Source organism: Haemaphysalis longicornis, unplaced genomic scaffold (genome assembly GCF_048455015.1).
Source record: "Haemaphysalis longicornis isolate Haplotype H1 unplaced genomic scaffold, Haemaphysalis longicornis Haplotype H1 scaffold_1, whole genome shotgun sequence".
In the NCBI taxonomy this organism is placed as follows: Eukaryota; Metazoa; Arthropoda; class Arachnida; order Ixodida; family Ixodidae; genus Haemaphysalis; species Haemaphysalis longicornis.
Window position 1 is genome coordinate 447,835,038 of NW_027526203.1, and position 12,651 is coordinate 447,847,688.

General features: G+C 45.0%; 1 protein-coding gene and 1 non-coding gene across 5 annotated transcripts in view; both read right to left on the reverse strand.

Moving 5' to 3' along the window:
* Positions 1-12,651, reverse strand: part of LOC144155954 (unextended protein-like) — a 67,549-nt gene that overhangs the window by 25,839 nt on the left and 29,059 nt on the right. The gene's annotated exons all lie outside the window — the stretch shown is intronic.
* Trnar-ucu (transfer RNA arginine (anticodon UCU)) lies at positions 5,880-5,951 on the reverse strand. Its single transcript has one exon. It is a non-coding gene; the product is annotated as a tRNA-Arg (tRNA).

Here is a 12,651-nt window from a genome sequence, read left to right on the forward strand (position 1 = left end):
GCTGATCTACTTATGATGCAAGAGGACACTGTCGCTGGCATAGACAGAATTCCGAAAACGATCGGCGCTTGAATATTCATAGGAGTATATGGACACAACTGTCGGTAGTTGTTCAATGCTTGATCTTATATGTCGTCGTCTTGGGACTTTGGCGCCGCCTGCAATGGACTGCTCAGGAGCTGCAAGCTGAATGCTGACCTCGCTGCGCTTTTGTGTATTCCCCTGGAGGGAATGAAATTTCATTAACGCCGTCTCTAATAGCGCCAACACACATCATAGTACGCTGATTATAGACAAGCACTACGATACGCAGATACATCTAGTGCACTTATTTTTTTACTAATAAAATTAAGCAAGTGCAACATTAGCACACCGATTTATGTTTTCAAAAGTATACGCTCCAGGCATACGGGGTTACCGCGTTGAGTAGAAGAGCCCAAATTCAATGTCGTGCTCAACATGTGATACATTCTAAACTTCGATTCTTGATTTGCTTGTAGGGTTTAACGCGCCGACGCAACGCAGGCGATGAGGCGCGCCGTAGTGGAGGGCTCCGGATTAATTTTGACCACCTGGGGATCTTTATCGTGCGCCGAAATCTCGTACACACGGGCGTTTTTGCTTTTCGCCTCCATCAGAAAAGCGGCCGCCCCGGCCGGGAATCGAACCCGCGACCTCGTGCTCTAAACTTCGATTCTTGCATCGTTTTTTAAATCATTCCCGTTATGTAACATTCCGCACAGGCCATCTTGAATCCTTCAGGAATTCCACAAGAACAAACCACAGCACGACAGTACCGCTACCAAACGTCAAAATGACATTCATAAGAATTCAGTTTTTCCGTCATGCCTTGCGTACTGGAATCAAATACCCTTAACTACAGTGACCTAACAACAATAGGATCCTTTATTAGCAAAACTAAAGATACTGTGAACACAAGGGCGTTATTGCCGGACATTATGTCCGAACGCAACATCACCATCATCACTTGCACTGTGGGCACCAAGGGTTGTGTTTCCCGGTTAGTCACATCCGTGCACCCATCGTCATTATCATCTGTAAATGATCATCATCATCTCCTTCCTTCGACTGCGGACGAAAGACTGGGCTCGGCGACCGAATAAAGGTCTTCTTGCGGAATGCCGTCTCTCAATATCAATTTTTATCAGTATTGTAATAATTATGTAAATCAATTAGGAACAGTTAGGTTAAATACATACGAATATGGCATTTGTTCCAAATTTTCCTTTTTTTTCAAATATTGGGCTTTCGTGTTCTTTTATTCAATCTGAGCATCGTATTGCCTGACATTGCTGTTTAACACTGTATTGAGTATTCAAATGCTCGTTCTTCTTTTCTTGTAATATGTTTGTTCCTTCCTGCACGGGACAAAGCTGTTTGTAGCGGTATTTTTACCCTTTGTATTACTCGTGCTTAGACCTAGAAGGTCTAAATAAAGATAGGACGTTGAAAGTATGGATGAGGCTTCGGTCAGCAGTTATGGGGCGTAAAACTTTTTCGAAGAAAATAAAAATGCTTTAAGACAAAAACGAGACTTTCTGTTGAGATTCCTTCATATGTATGAGCTGATGAGCACGAAAGTATATATATATATATATATATATATATATATATATATAGACGCTCGAGTCACGCCCCGGGGGTTGAAAAGAAGGTCCCCTTCTCCCCGTGTAGTCAGAGTGGCGCTGGCTACCACCCTCAAGCGTTAGATACACTTCTAGTAAATATAAATAGCCTAGAAAGTGAAGGAGAACACAGTCGCCCAGATAGCCGAATTGGTAAGGCATTCGACATGTAATCGAAAGGCGTGGGTTCGGTCCCCACTCTGGGCGCGTGTTTTTCTTTCTTTCTTTCTTCTGTATATTAAAAAAAATGTTTACTTCATTAACCGTAGTGAAAAAGAAAAGAGCCTAACCACACCCCTATGCCTCCTTTCGCGTTGTAGACTGCTGCCCTATCTTTCTGTATATATATATATATATATATATATATATATATATATATATATATATAGGTAAACGATTAGGCTAGTGAAGGTTAAATAGTAAAAAGGGGCGCAATAAAAAACATAACAAGTTTACTTCGAAAACATAACTTTACATCGACGTTTCGGACGGGGACCGTCCTTCCGAAACGTCGATGTAAAGTTATGTTTTCGAAGTAAACTTGTTATGTTTTTTATTGCGCCCCTTTTTACTATATATATATATATATATATATAGTATAAGTACGATGCAGGTACAGCATTGCACAGAAGCTAGCAACTGAACAGGAAATAGGTAGGGTTCAGTTGCTAGCTACTGTGCAATGCTCTTTTATGCCCTGTAGCTATTCTCTCCATCCGCGGGGGCACACCGATCTTCGCTTCCGCCACAACCAGTCTCCCCAGCCACTGAATACCGTACTGTATACTCTTCCCTTCCTTTTGAAACCGCGATTGTCCAGTTTTCCGCATTGTCTGAACTTGCAGCCCACGCCGCGTACATTGCCCCGTCATGGTGCAACCTTGAACGCCGCTTTGTTAACACGACCCCTTTCTCTCTCTCGCTCTTTTTTTTTTGTTGTTGATGTTGTTGTTGTTGTTGTTGTTGTAACATAGGCGTAGCCCGACTACATGCATACTCTCCGTTTCCGAAACATCTTCCGCTCCTTCTCACAGTTTTCTGCAAAGCTATATAAGAAATGTGCTCCAAATGTTTGTGACAGCAAAATCATGCAACTGTACTCTGATGAAGGCAAGTCCCGTTGCCTCTACGTAAGTAAATCTTGTTTGTTATTGTTCTTGCTGTGTATCCGACTCTTTACTTATACTATATATATATATATATATATATATATAGTATAAGTACGATGCAGGTACAGCATTGCACAGAAGCTAGCAACTGAACAGGAAATAGGTAGGGTTCAGTTGCTAGCTACTGTGCAATGCTCTTTTATACCCTGTAGCTATTCTCTCCATCCGCGGGGGCACACCGATCTTCGCTTCCGCCACAACCAGTCTCCCCAGCCACTGAATACCGTACTGTATACTCTTCCCTTCCTTTTGAAACCGCGATTGTCCAGTTTTCCGCATTGTCTGAACTTGCAGCCCACGCCGCGTACATTGCCCCGTCATGGTGCAACCTTGAACGCCGCTTTGTTAACACGACCCCTTTCTCTCTCTCGCTCTTTTTTTTTTTTGTTGATGTTGTTGTTGTTGTTGTTGTTGTAACATAGGCGTAGCCCGACTACATGCATACTCTCCGTTTCCGAAACATCTTCCGCTCCTTCTCACAGTTTTCTGCAAAGCTATATAAGAAATGTGCTCCAAATGTTTGTGACAGCAAAATAATGCAACTGTACTCTGATGAAGGCAAGTCCCGTTGCCTCTACGTAAGTAAATCTTGTTTGTTATTGTTCTTGCTGTGTATCCGACTCTTTACTTATACTATATATATATATATATATATATATATATATATATATATATATATATATATATATATATATATATATATATATATATACAAGAGAAGAAAAACTTCGAACAAGGTAAAAGCACGATTGTGGCCTACGTTTCAGCAAAGAGAACTTGCTTTCCTCAGGGCAAGTTCTCTTTGCTGAAACGTAGGCCACAATCGTGCTTTTACCTTGTTCGAAGTTTTTCTTCTCTTGTGTTCTCTACTATATATATATATATATATATATATATATATATATATATATATATATATATATATATATATATATATATATATATATATATATATACATATACAGAAAGATAGGTCAGCAGTCTACAACGCCGAAGGAGGCATAGGGGTGTGGTTAGGCTCTTTTTTTTTTCACTACGAATAATGAAGTAAACATTTTTTTAATATATAGAAGATCTCCCCGTGTAGTCAGAGTGGCGCTGGCTACCACCCTCAAGCGTCAGATACACTTCTAGTAAATATAAATAGCCCAGAAAGTGAAGAGGAACACAGTCGCCCAGATAGCCGAATTGGTAAGGCATTCGACATGTAATTGAAAGGCGTGGGTTCGGTCCCCACTCTGGGCGCGTGTTTTTCTTTCTTTCTTTCTTCTATATATTAAAAAAATGTTTACTTCATTATTCGTAGTGAAAAAAAAAGAGCCTAACCACACCCCTATGCCTCCTTCGGCGTTGTAGACTGCTGACCTATCTTTCTGTATTTCCTCAACGAGCCCCTCATTTCCCTACTATAATATCCTGCGAAAGCCTAGCGAGGGTCTCGGTTCTGGCAGCCTTGATGCCTAGGTAGCATAAGAGGGCTTCCCGCCAGTTACCCGCTCATGACAGGCTGTAGACGTTGGAGTCACGCCCCGGGGGTTGAAAAGAAGGTCCCCTTCTCCCCGTGTAGTCAGAGTGGCGCTGGCTACCACCCTCAAGCGTCAGATACACTTCTAGTAAATATAAATAGCCCAGAAAGTGAAGAGGAACACAGTCGCCCAGATAGCCGAATTGGTAAGGCATTCGACATGTAATCGAAAGGCGTGGGTTCGGTCCCCACTCTGGGCGCGTGTTTTTCTTTCTTTCTTTCTTCTATATATTAAAAAAATGTTTACTTCATTATTCGTAGTAAAAAAAAAAAAGAGCCTAACCACGCCCCTATGCCTCCTTCGGCGTTGTAGACTGCTGACCTATCTTTCTGTATTTCCTCAACGAGCCCCTCATTTCCCTACTATAATATCCTGCGAAAGCCTAGCGAGGGTCTCGGTTCTGGCAGCCTTGATGCCTAGGTAGCATAAGAGGGCTTCCCGCCAGTTACCCGCTCATGACAGGCTGTAGACGTTGGAGTCACGCCCCGGGGGTTGAAAAGAAGGTCCCCTTCTCCCCGTGTAGTCAGAGTGGCGCTGGCTACCACCCTCAAGCGTCAGATACACTTCTAGTAAATATAAATAGCCCAGAAAGTGAAGAGGAACACAGTCGCCCAGATAGCCGAATTGGTAAGGCATTCGACATGTAATCGAAAGGCGTGGGTTCGGTCCCCACTCTGGGCGCGTGTTTTTCGTTCTTTCTTTCTTCTATATATTAAAAAAATGTTTACTTCATTATTCGTAGTGAAAAAAAAAAGAGCCTAACCACACCCCTATGCCTCCTTCGGCGTTGTAGACTGCTGACCTATCTTTCTGTATTTCCTCAACGAGCCCCTCATTTCCCTACTATAATATCTCGCGAAAGCCTAGCGAGGGTCTCGGTTCTGGCAGCCTTGATGCCTAGGTAGCATAAGAGGGCTTCCCGCCAGTTACCCGCTCATGACAGGCTGTAGACGTTGGAGTCACGCCCCGGGGGTTGAAAAGAAGGTCCCCTTCTCCCCGTGTAGTCAGAGTGGCGCTGGCTACCACCCTCAAGCGTCAGATACACTTCTAGTAAATATAAATAGCCCAGAAAGTGAAGAGGAACACAGTCGCCCAGATAGCCGAATTGGTAAGGCATTCGACATGTAATCGAAAGGCGTGGGTTCGGTCCCCACTCTGGGCGCGTGTTTTTCTTTCTTTCTTTCTTCTATATATTAAAAAAATGTTTACTTCATTATTCGTAGTGAAAAAAAAAAGAGCCTAACCACACCCCTATGCCTCCTTCGGCGTTGTAGACTGCTGACCTATCTTTCTGTATTTCCTCAACGAGCCCCTCATTTCCCTACTATATATATATATATATATATATATATATATATATATATATATATATAGGGTTTGGAAATGAGGGGCTCGTTAGGAAATACAGAAAGAAATGCCGGCAGTCTACAACGCCAAAGAAGGCATAGGGGAAGGTTAGGCTATTTTTTTACCGTTAGTGACGTTACATTATTATTAACTTTTATTAATTACGTGAGAAAGAAAGAAAGAAAAACACGCGCCCAGAGTGGGGACCGAACCCACGCCTTTCGATTAGATCTCGAATGCCTTACCAACTCGGCTATCTGGGCGACTGTGTTCTGCTTCACTTTCTGGGGTATTTATATTTACACTGTATCTGACGCTTGAGGGTGGTAGCCAGCGCCACTTCAGACTACACGGGGAGAAGGGGACCTTCTTTTTCAACCCCCGGGGCGTGACGCGAACGTCTACAGCCTGTCATGAGCGGTCAACTGGCGGGAAACCCTCTTATGCTACCTTGGCATCAAGGCTGCCAGAACCGAGGCCCTCGCTAAGCTTTCGCGCGATAATAGGGTTTGGAAATGAGGGGCTCGTTAGGAAATACAGAAAGAAATGCCGGCAGTCTACAACGCCAAAGAAGGCATAGGGGAAGGTTAGACTATTTTTTTACCGTTAGTGACGTTACATTATTATTAACTTTTATTAATTACGTGAGAAAGAAAGAAAGAAAAACACTAAAAAAATAGTCTTTCTTTCTTTCTCACGTAATTAATATTAATAATAATAAAAAGATAACGTAACGTCACTAACGGTAAAAAATAGTCTAACCATTCCCCTATGCCTTCTTTGGCGTTGTAGACTGCCGTCATTTCTTTCTGTATTTCCTAACGAGCCCCTCATTTCCAAACCCTATATATATATATATATATATATATATATATATATATATATATATATATATATATATATATATATATATATATATATATATATATATATATATAGTGCGAAAGTGCTACTACCTTACCCATGCCGGTTTCCAAGGAAATTCCGGAAGTGTGCTTCATGAAGGCTCTTTTGTGAAGCCTCTTTCGGGAATCTTCTCGTATTTTTCAAGGGGAGACGCAGGCATTGACGGCATGGCGTTAGGCCTAGAGCCACGCTTTGAGGTCTACCGTAGTCAACCGCGGTACCCGCAGCTGGAAGTACAATGCGTAGGACGTTGTTTGTTTGGCACGACGTAAGGCGCAACGTTCAGGCTACCTAAGGTTAGGCCTAAACAAAAAAACGTTAGGCCTAACGTCAGCAAAGGGTAGCCATTAAAAAAATACTGGTTGTACCACAAGCTGTGGGTTCACGTTGACGTCGTAAAACCTCAAACAGAACTTTAGGCCTAAGATGGCGCATATCGGACCGTTCATGGAGGAAAGAAAAGGTTAGGAGAGGCCCTGACGTCACATTTGTGAAACCGAGTGCCGCCATGACTTGAGCCCACGGAGCCCAGCACTCTATCCCATCGTCCTTTGCTGTCTCCGGTTTGATTTGACTAACATGGCGTCGCCCTGCCCTCCCACTTCGAAGCGAAAACAGCTTCGTCGCTAATTCCTCGGTGCAATATGATGTTCTAAGCTGTTGATTTCGCCTTCAATTTGCCCATTCTAACCCTCACCCAAAGTTTCAATCGAAAAACGGCCTTCGTTTTTGAGATAGAATGACGATTTTTCAGCTCTTAAGCCTGGCAAAGTAGCGTTTGTCGTCGTCATAGCAACAGGATCGCGGGATGGCGAACGCAGACGACGGGAGCATTGTTTGGGGTCGTACAGCACTGCGGTCTTTGCGCGCTACGTCTCAGCAGCGATAAATTTCACTTCACTTCACAACGAAGAAACACAAAGTGAGCAAAGAACGAACTGTGGCTCTCGCCAAAGCTGAGCGAAGGGGATTTTCCCGGCAGGTCGCCGGCGGCGGCAGCGGCTCGCTCCGCCGATCTGGACGCGACGTAAGAGCCGCTGCGGCCGGGGTACGAGTTAAGGCCGCCTCCGACGGCGGAGTTTTCAAACTGGCCTAATCTAAAAACGTTTGTCGTAGCGACTGCGCTGGTTTGCAAGCGTAGCGAGGCAGCGACATACCAAGCGCCTTAAAAATTTGTCCGTTCTATTTGCCCAAATTTGGCCGCCGCAGTTGTAAACAAGTAAGCAGCACTGTCCATGGGCTCAAAAAAAATGACGTAACTTCCTCCACACTTTTCGCAATGCATTGGGATGCTAGGGGCCTCTCCTGAGTATTCTTTCCTCCATGGGACCGTTGCTGCTGTTAGCCTAGCCATGTGACACACACCTACAGAATAGCACGCACATAAGCGCAAGCACTATACGGGGGCAGACCATAAGAAATCTGCACCCGCACCCTAAATCCTACGCTGCTCTGAAGCCGCCGAAAGGGTGACACACTCATAGAGAGGCATATGGGGGAGGGGAGGGGTATGGAGAACACTTTGTACGCAGGAATGTACGGTACTTTCGCACGATTTGTCGTCATTGGCGCAACCAAGCCGTCAATTTTTTTACGTTTATTCTAGCGTTACGTTCCGCCGAAAGACACACCCAGTGACTTCTGATGCTTGCAAAGATACATATTGTAGAATAAAATTAATTTCTATCACTGGCGTTGTCGATGCAATCGGGGCAGCATTTCTGTTTCTGGTAAACGTGTAGTTTGTTTGAAGGGGCTGAAAGATGCGTTTTATTTATCACGATCCGGTTATTGAAGCAAGGCGCCCATTGTTTTAGGAAATAAGTAGTTAAACAGACTTCTAAAGTCTACGGGGGAAAAATGACAGGGATTCTATTAACAATCATTTCCTTTCCGATGCTATATAAACAAAACCATGTGCACGACATCAATTTTTTTATCGTTTCTTCAGCTGTTTTGTAATTCTCAGAATATAACTAAGTGTGCGAGTGTGTCTTGAACGAATCACCAAATACATGCACTAGAAGTATACATAAATTAGCGCCCCTGAACTCTAAAATGGTTCGCAGACTGTATATTGAAGATTAACTGCATAGCGACAAAAACAGGTTTCATAACCTGGGTAAGCCGCAAACCCCTCATGCGGACTTTCTCCTCCACTTTGTTTATTTTTATTGATTACCTACGACCCAGAAAAGCTTGAAAGTAGAGCCACAATGCTGGAATCGTAACAAATACACCCCGACCTTCGCGCGAGCCGCCCAAAAAGCTCGCCATCGAAGTGTCGTCGAACGGCCATAAATGTTCTCTCGCGCTATTGCCGGATCGTGCCCTTACGTGTGGTGGAACGCAGCGCACGCGTCCACGCTTGTTTACTTACTCGCCGCTTCCGGGGTAACGCCGCTGCTCCGGTTCCCCTTCGTTCAGCGCCTGTTCCGCGAAGGTCATGCCACCTGCTATCAGCGTCAGGCCCTCGCGAGCAAACAGGAGCCACAGCGTTGTGCCGCCTATCTTAAGAAGGTGGAAACAATGGGCCGGATGGAGTCACACGAGACGCAGTTCTCGGAGAAACTGAGGCAACAACAGCAGCAACAACAGCAGAAACGATGTGTCCCAGTCTGGGGCGTTTCCGTTACTTGAAGCACTCGATGTCCCCGTCGCGATGTCGCCTTCCAGCCCGTACCACTGTTAGCCGCGTTACGACATATCTTGTACAGTGAGCCACCGGAAGACATCAGAGCCGAAGAGGTTCCGTGTTTCTGCTGAGAAAGACGATTCTCCGAACGTGCGAAGGGGAATTCCTTCGAGAATGTTTGCAAAAAGGTTCTGTAGACGTTGAAAAAAAGAAAAAAAGGAGCCATGCACTGTTAAAAAGTAAAAAAAGAAAGATTGACAAGGTTCTTCTGCCTGTCACACCAAGGGATACTTCACTGGGCCACCCATGGAAAGGTCGGCGCTGCGATCGTTCTGACGTCACCCGTATAACCATACCTAGCTCGCTCACCTCGCTGCGGGGCTCGCAAGTGGCGCGCTGAGTTCGGTTATTTTATTGTTACCTGTCGACGTGGGAAGAGAAAATTTGTATACCTAGGGCATCTTCACCTTTACCTTAAAATTGTTGAAGGTCTACTGGTGGACACTTAGCACCGCATTCTTTAACGTTCCCGAGTGAATCGTCGTGAAGTCGGAACATAACTTGTGACTTCTAGTGGAATTCTGTTGACGCTTAATGAAAGTTTCGAAGTGATTTGTGCACTTTGTTCGCCAGAGCATTTGTCGTACACCACCCTCGCAGCCGCCCCTGACCCGCGTACTTGCGGATTCGTCCTGCGCGCACGCCTTGCTCTCCCTTCAGTAGCCCGCAACTCGGCGTATGCCGCACGCCGCTGGCGAGCCGTGTCTGTGCACCGTGCCAAGTGGACCGAGACGCGAAAACATCGGCTCGAGCGCCGCCGCCATCGCCTGGACCTGGCGTTCAACTTCAGGCCGCCATAGAATTCCTGTATGTCGCGTAGCGCAAGGGGTGCGCGTCTGATCATAGCCTCCTGTATAACGCCTTGTCTGATGCCACATCCCGCGGGTTCCACCTTAGGGCAGCGAAGCTCGCTTTCAGTGCTGCGCACAAGACGCCCTTTTATGCCAGTTCTGCTCAACTAACCAACAGCAGTCGCGGTGGCGGCGGCAGGGGCGGCCTGATAAACCCTGCAGTCACGCTGTCCCGCAGCTGCCGGCACACACACGTATGCGCCGGCTCTTCCCCGCCGCTGCCACCGGCGCGGCGGCGCAGCGGCGGCTCCTACACGCGTGACGGGTGGCTTTCCCGCACGACTTTAGAACTCAAGATGGCGGATGGACGCGCAACCACGGCCGGACACGACTCCCCTCCTTCCGCGCTCCCCTAGCATTGCTGCCTGCCGCCGCAAGTTGGGGGTGGCGCTGCTAGCCCACTGTTGCTCCACCGCCGCCAAGCGCGTTCACAGGCGCTGCGGGCGCAGTGTGTGCGCCGCAGCGCCGGTTACAGCCACATGTAAGACAATTGCTGACACGGAAAGTGCATTGTTGCACATCCTCCGATGAACAGTAAGCTGCCAGCATCTAACGTAGTAACGTTGGCCAGCACTCTTGAAGATGACCGCATTGTGGAGAAATGGCTTCGTGTTCTGCAGGATCAATTCAAGGACCTATAATCGCTACATTCACCTAGTGAGCGCCTTATGGTAGTGCTGTTGCCTTCAAACAAGCTAGCATTTTGTACAAGACCAATGTTCGCCCCATACTCGAGTTTGCTTGTACGGTATAGAATCCACGTTTTCAATCTGATATCGAGAAACTAGAAAGAGTTCAAAACTTGGCTTCTCGCTTTGTTCTTAAAGATTACTCAAGGAATTTCAGTGTATCTACAGCTAAGCGCAGCCTAGATTGTGATTCGCTTCAGCATCGTAGGAGAGTACTCAGACTAAAATTTTTTTTCACAATACATTTCATTACAAAACAGGGATAGACAAAAGTTGTTATTTAATGAGTCCAGACTACGTTTCACTAAGGACAGATCACTCCTGTAAAATAAAAGAAATAAGTTGTCGAACCGAATTGTTTAAGCATTCTTTTTTCCCCAAAACTATTAGTGAATGGAATAATTTACCCAGAAATGTTGTGACAATTATGTCTAATAATGTATTTTCGTGTTTTTTGTAGTGTATCTTCGTCGAACATGCCGGCTTTTGGCTTGTCATTGTGCTTTAAGTGATATTTCTGTTGTGCCTGTATTTTGTATGAATTTCAACTTTCTCCCCCTCACTGTAATGCCTTGAAAAGCTCGCTGTGGGTACTATGATAAATAAATAAATAAATAAATAAATAAATAAATAAATTATTTGGTCAGTTGAAGCCTCATCGTTGAACTGTATCCACTCAACAATCGGATTTACGATTTGTCTAGGAGGATTGCCAAACTGTATATAAATATACAGGCCTCGCCAATTTTTCCGAGAAATCAACTGGAAAAACTCGCACAGGGGGGTAGGAACGCAGCTCACAAGGAATATATTTTTTGAATATGTAAGCAACAGATGATGATGATGATGATGATGATTTCTATTGGTTTCCCCTTTGTATCGGGGTGATGACATGTCATCTTACCAAATAGGAATAATATACATATGTTTTACACTTTTGGTTTAATACTAGCGCTGCTTAGGGCAGGCACAAAAAGCTTATTAGGCACAAAATACTTTTTTTTTTTCCTGTTACAGGTGGTAACTGTCCTAGGCAATATTCCCCTCTCTGCTTTTCGTCCACCAGCATTCTAATCTTCTTTTCGTACCCTCGACAGCCTTGAAGGTAACTTCCTCTGTGATACCCTTAAATCCTAGGGCTTCTGAAAGCCCAATATTCCCTTCATGTAGATTTGGATGGATACCCTCACATTCTAACACAATGTGCCGCATAGTTTCTGTTTCTTTTCCGCAGACCACGCATACCCCATCATTTTGTGAATACTTCCCCACAAAACTCTTAGTTCGCAGGCAACCTGCTCTACCCTCAAAAAGCAAAGCACTGCCCTGGGAATTATCGTAGAAATTTTCCTTTCTGATGTTCATCTTCTCAGCCCTGTACATCTCTAACGACGCTTTAGCTTCCATTTTTTCCCTCCATTTATTCGTTTCAATCTGCCTTGCCTCTTTTTTGGTTACCTTGGCTGTTTTGGATTCCCCACTGTTCTTTCCGTATTTCATCGTTAGCCTTCTAGTCTTTCTTAACCACTGCGTGTCCACGCTTTTCAAGTATAGGTACCTAAAAACCTTAGTTGCCCACCTTCGTTGATCCATTGCCCTCAACCTCATCTCAAAGCATATTTTACTCTGAGCTTCTCTAACTTCAAACGACGCCCAGCCCATATCTCCCTGAACTGCTTCGTTAGTTGTTTTTCCATGCGCGCCTAAGGCCAAACGTCCTACCGTTCTCTGGTTTACTTCAAGGCCTGATAGAACGTCTGATTTTAAGCAGAGTACAGCATTCGCAAATGTGAGACCCGGAACCATTACTCCTTTCCACATT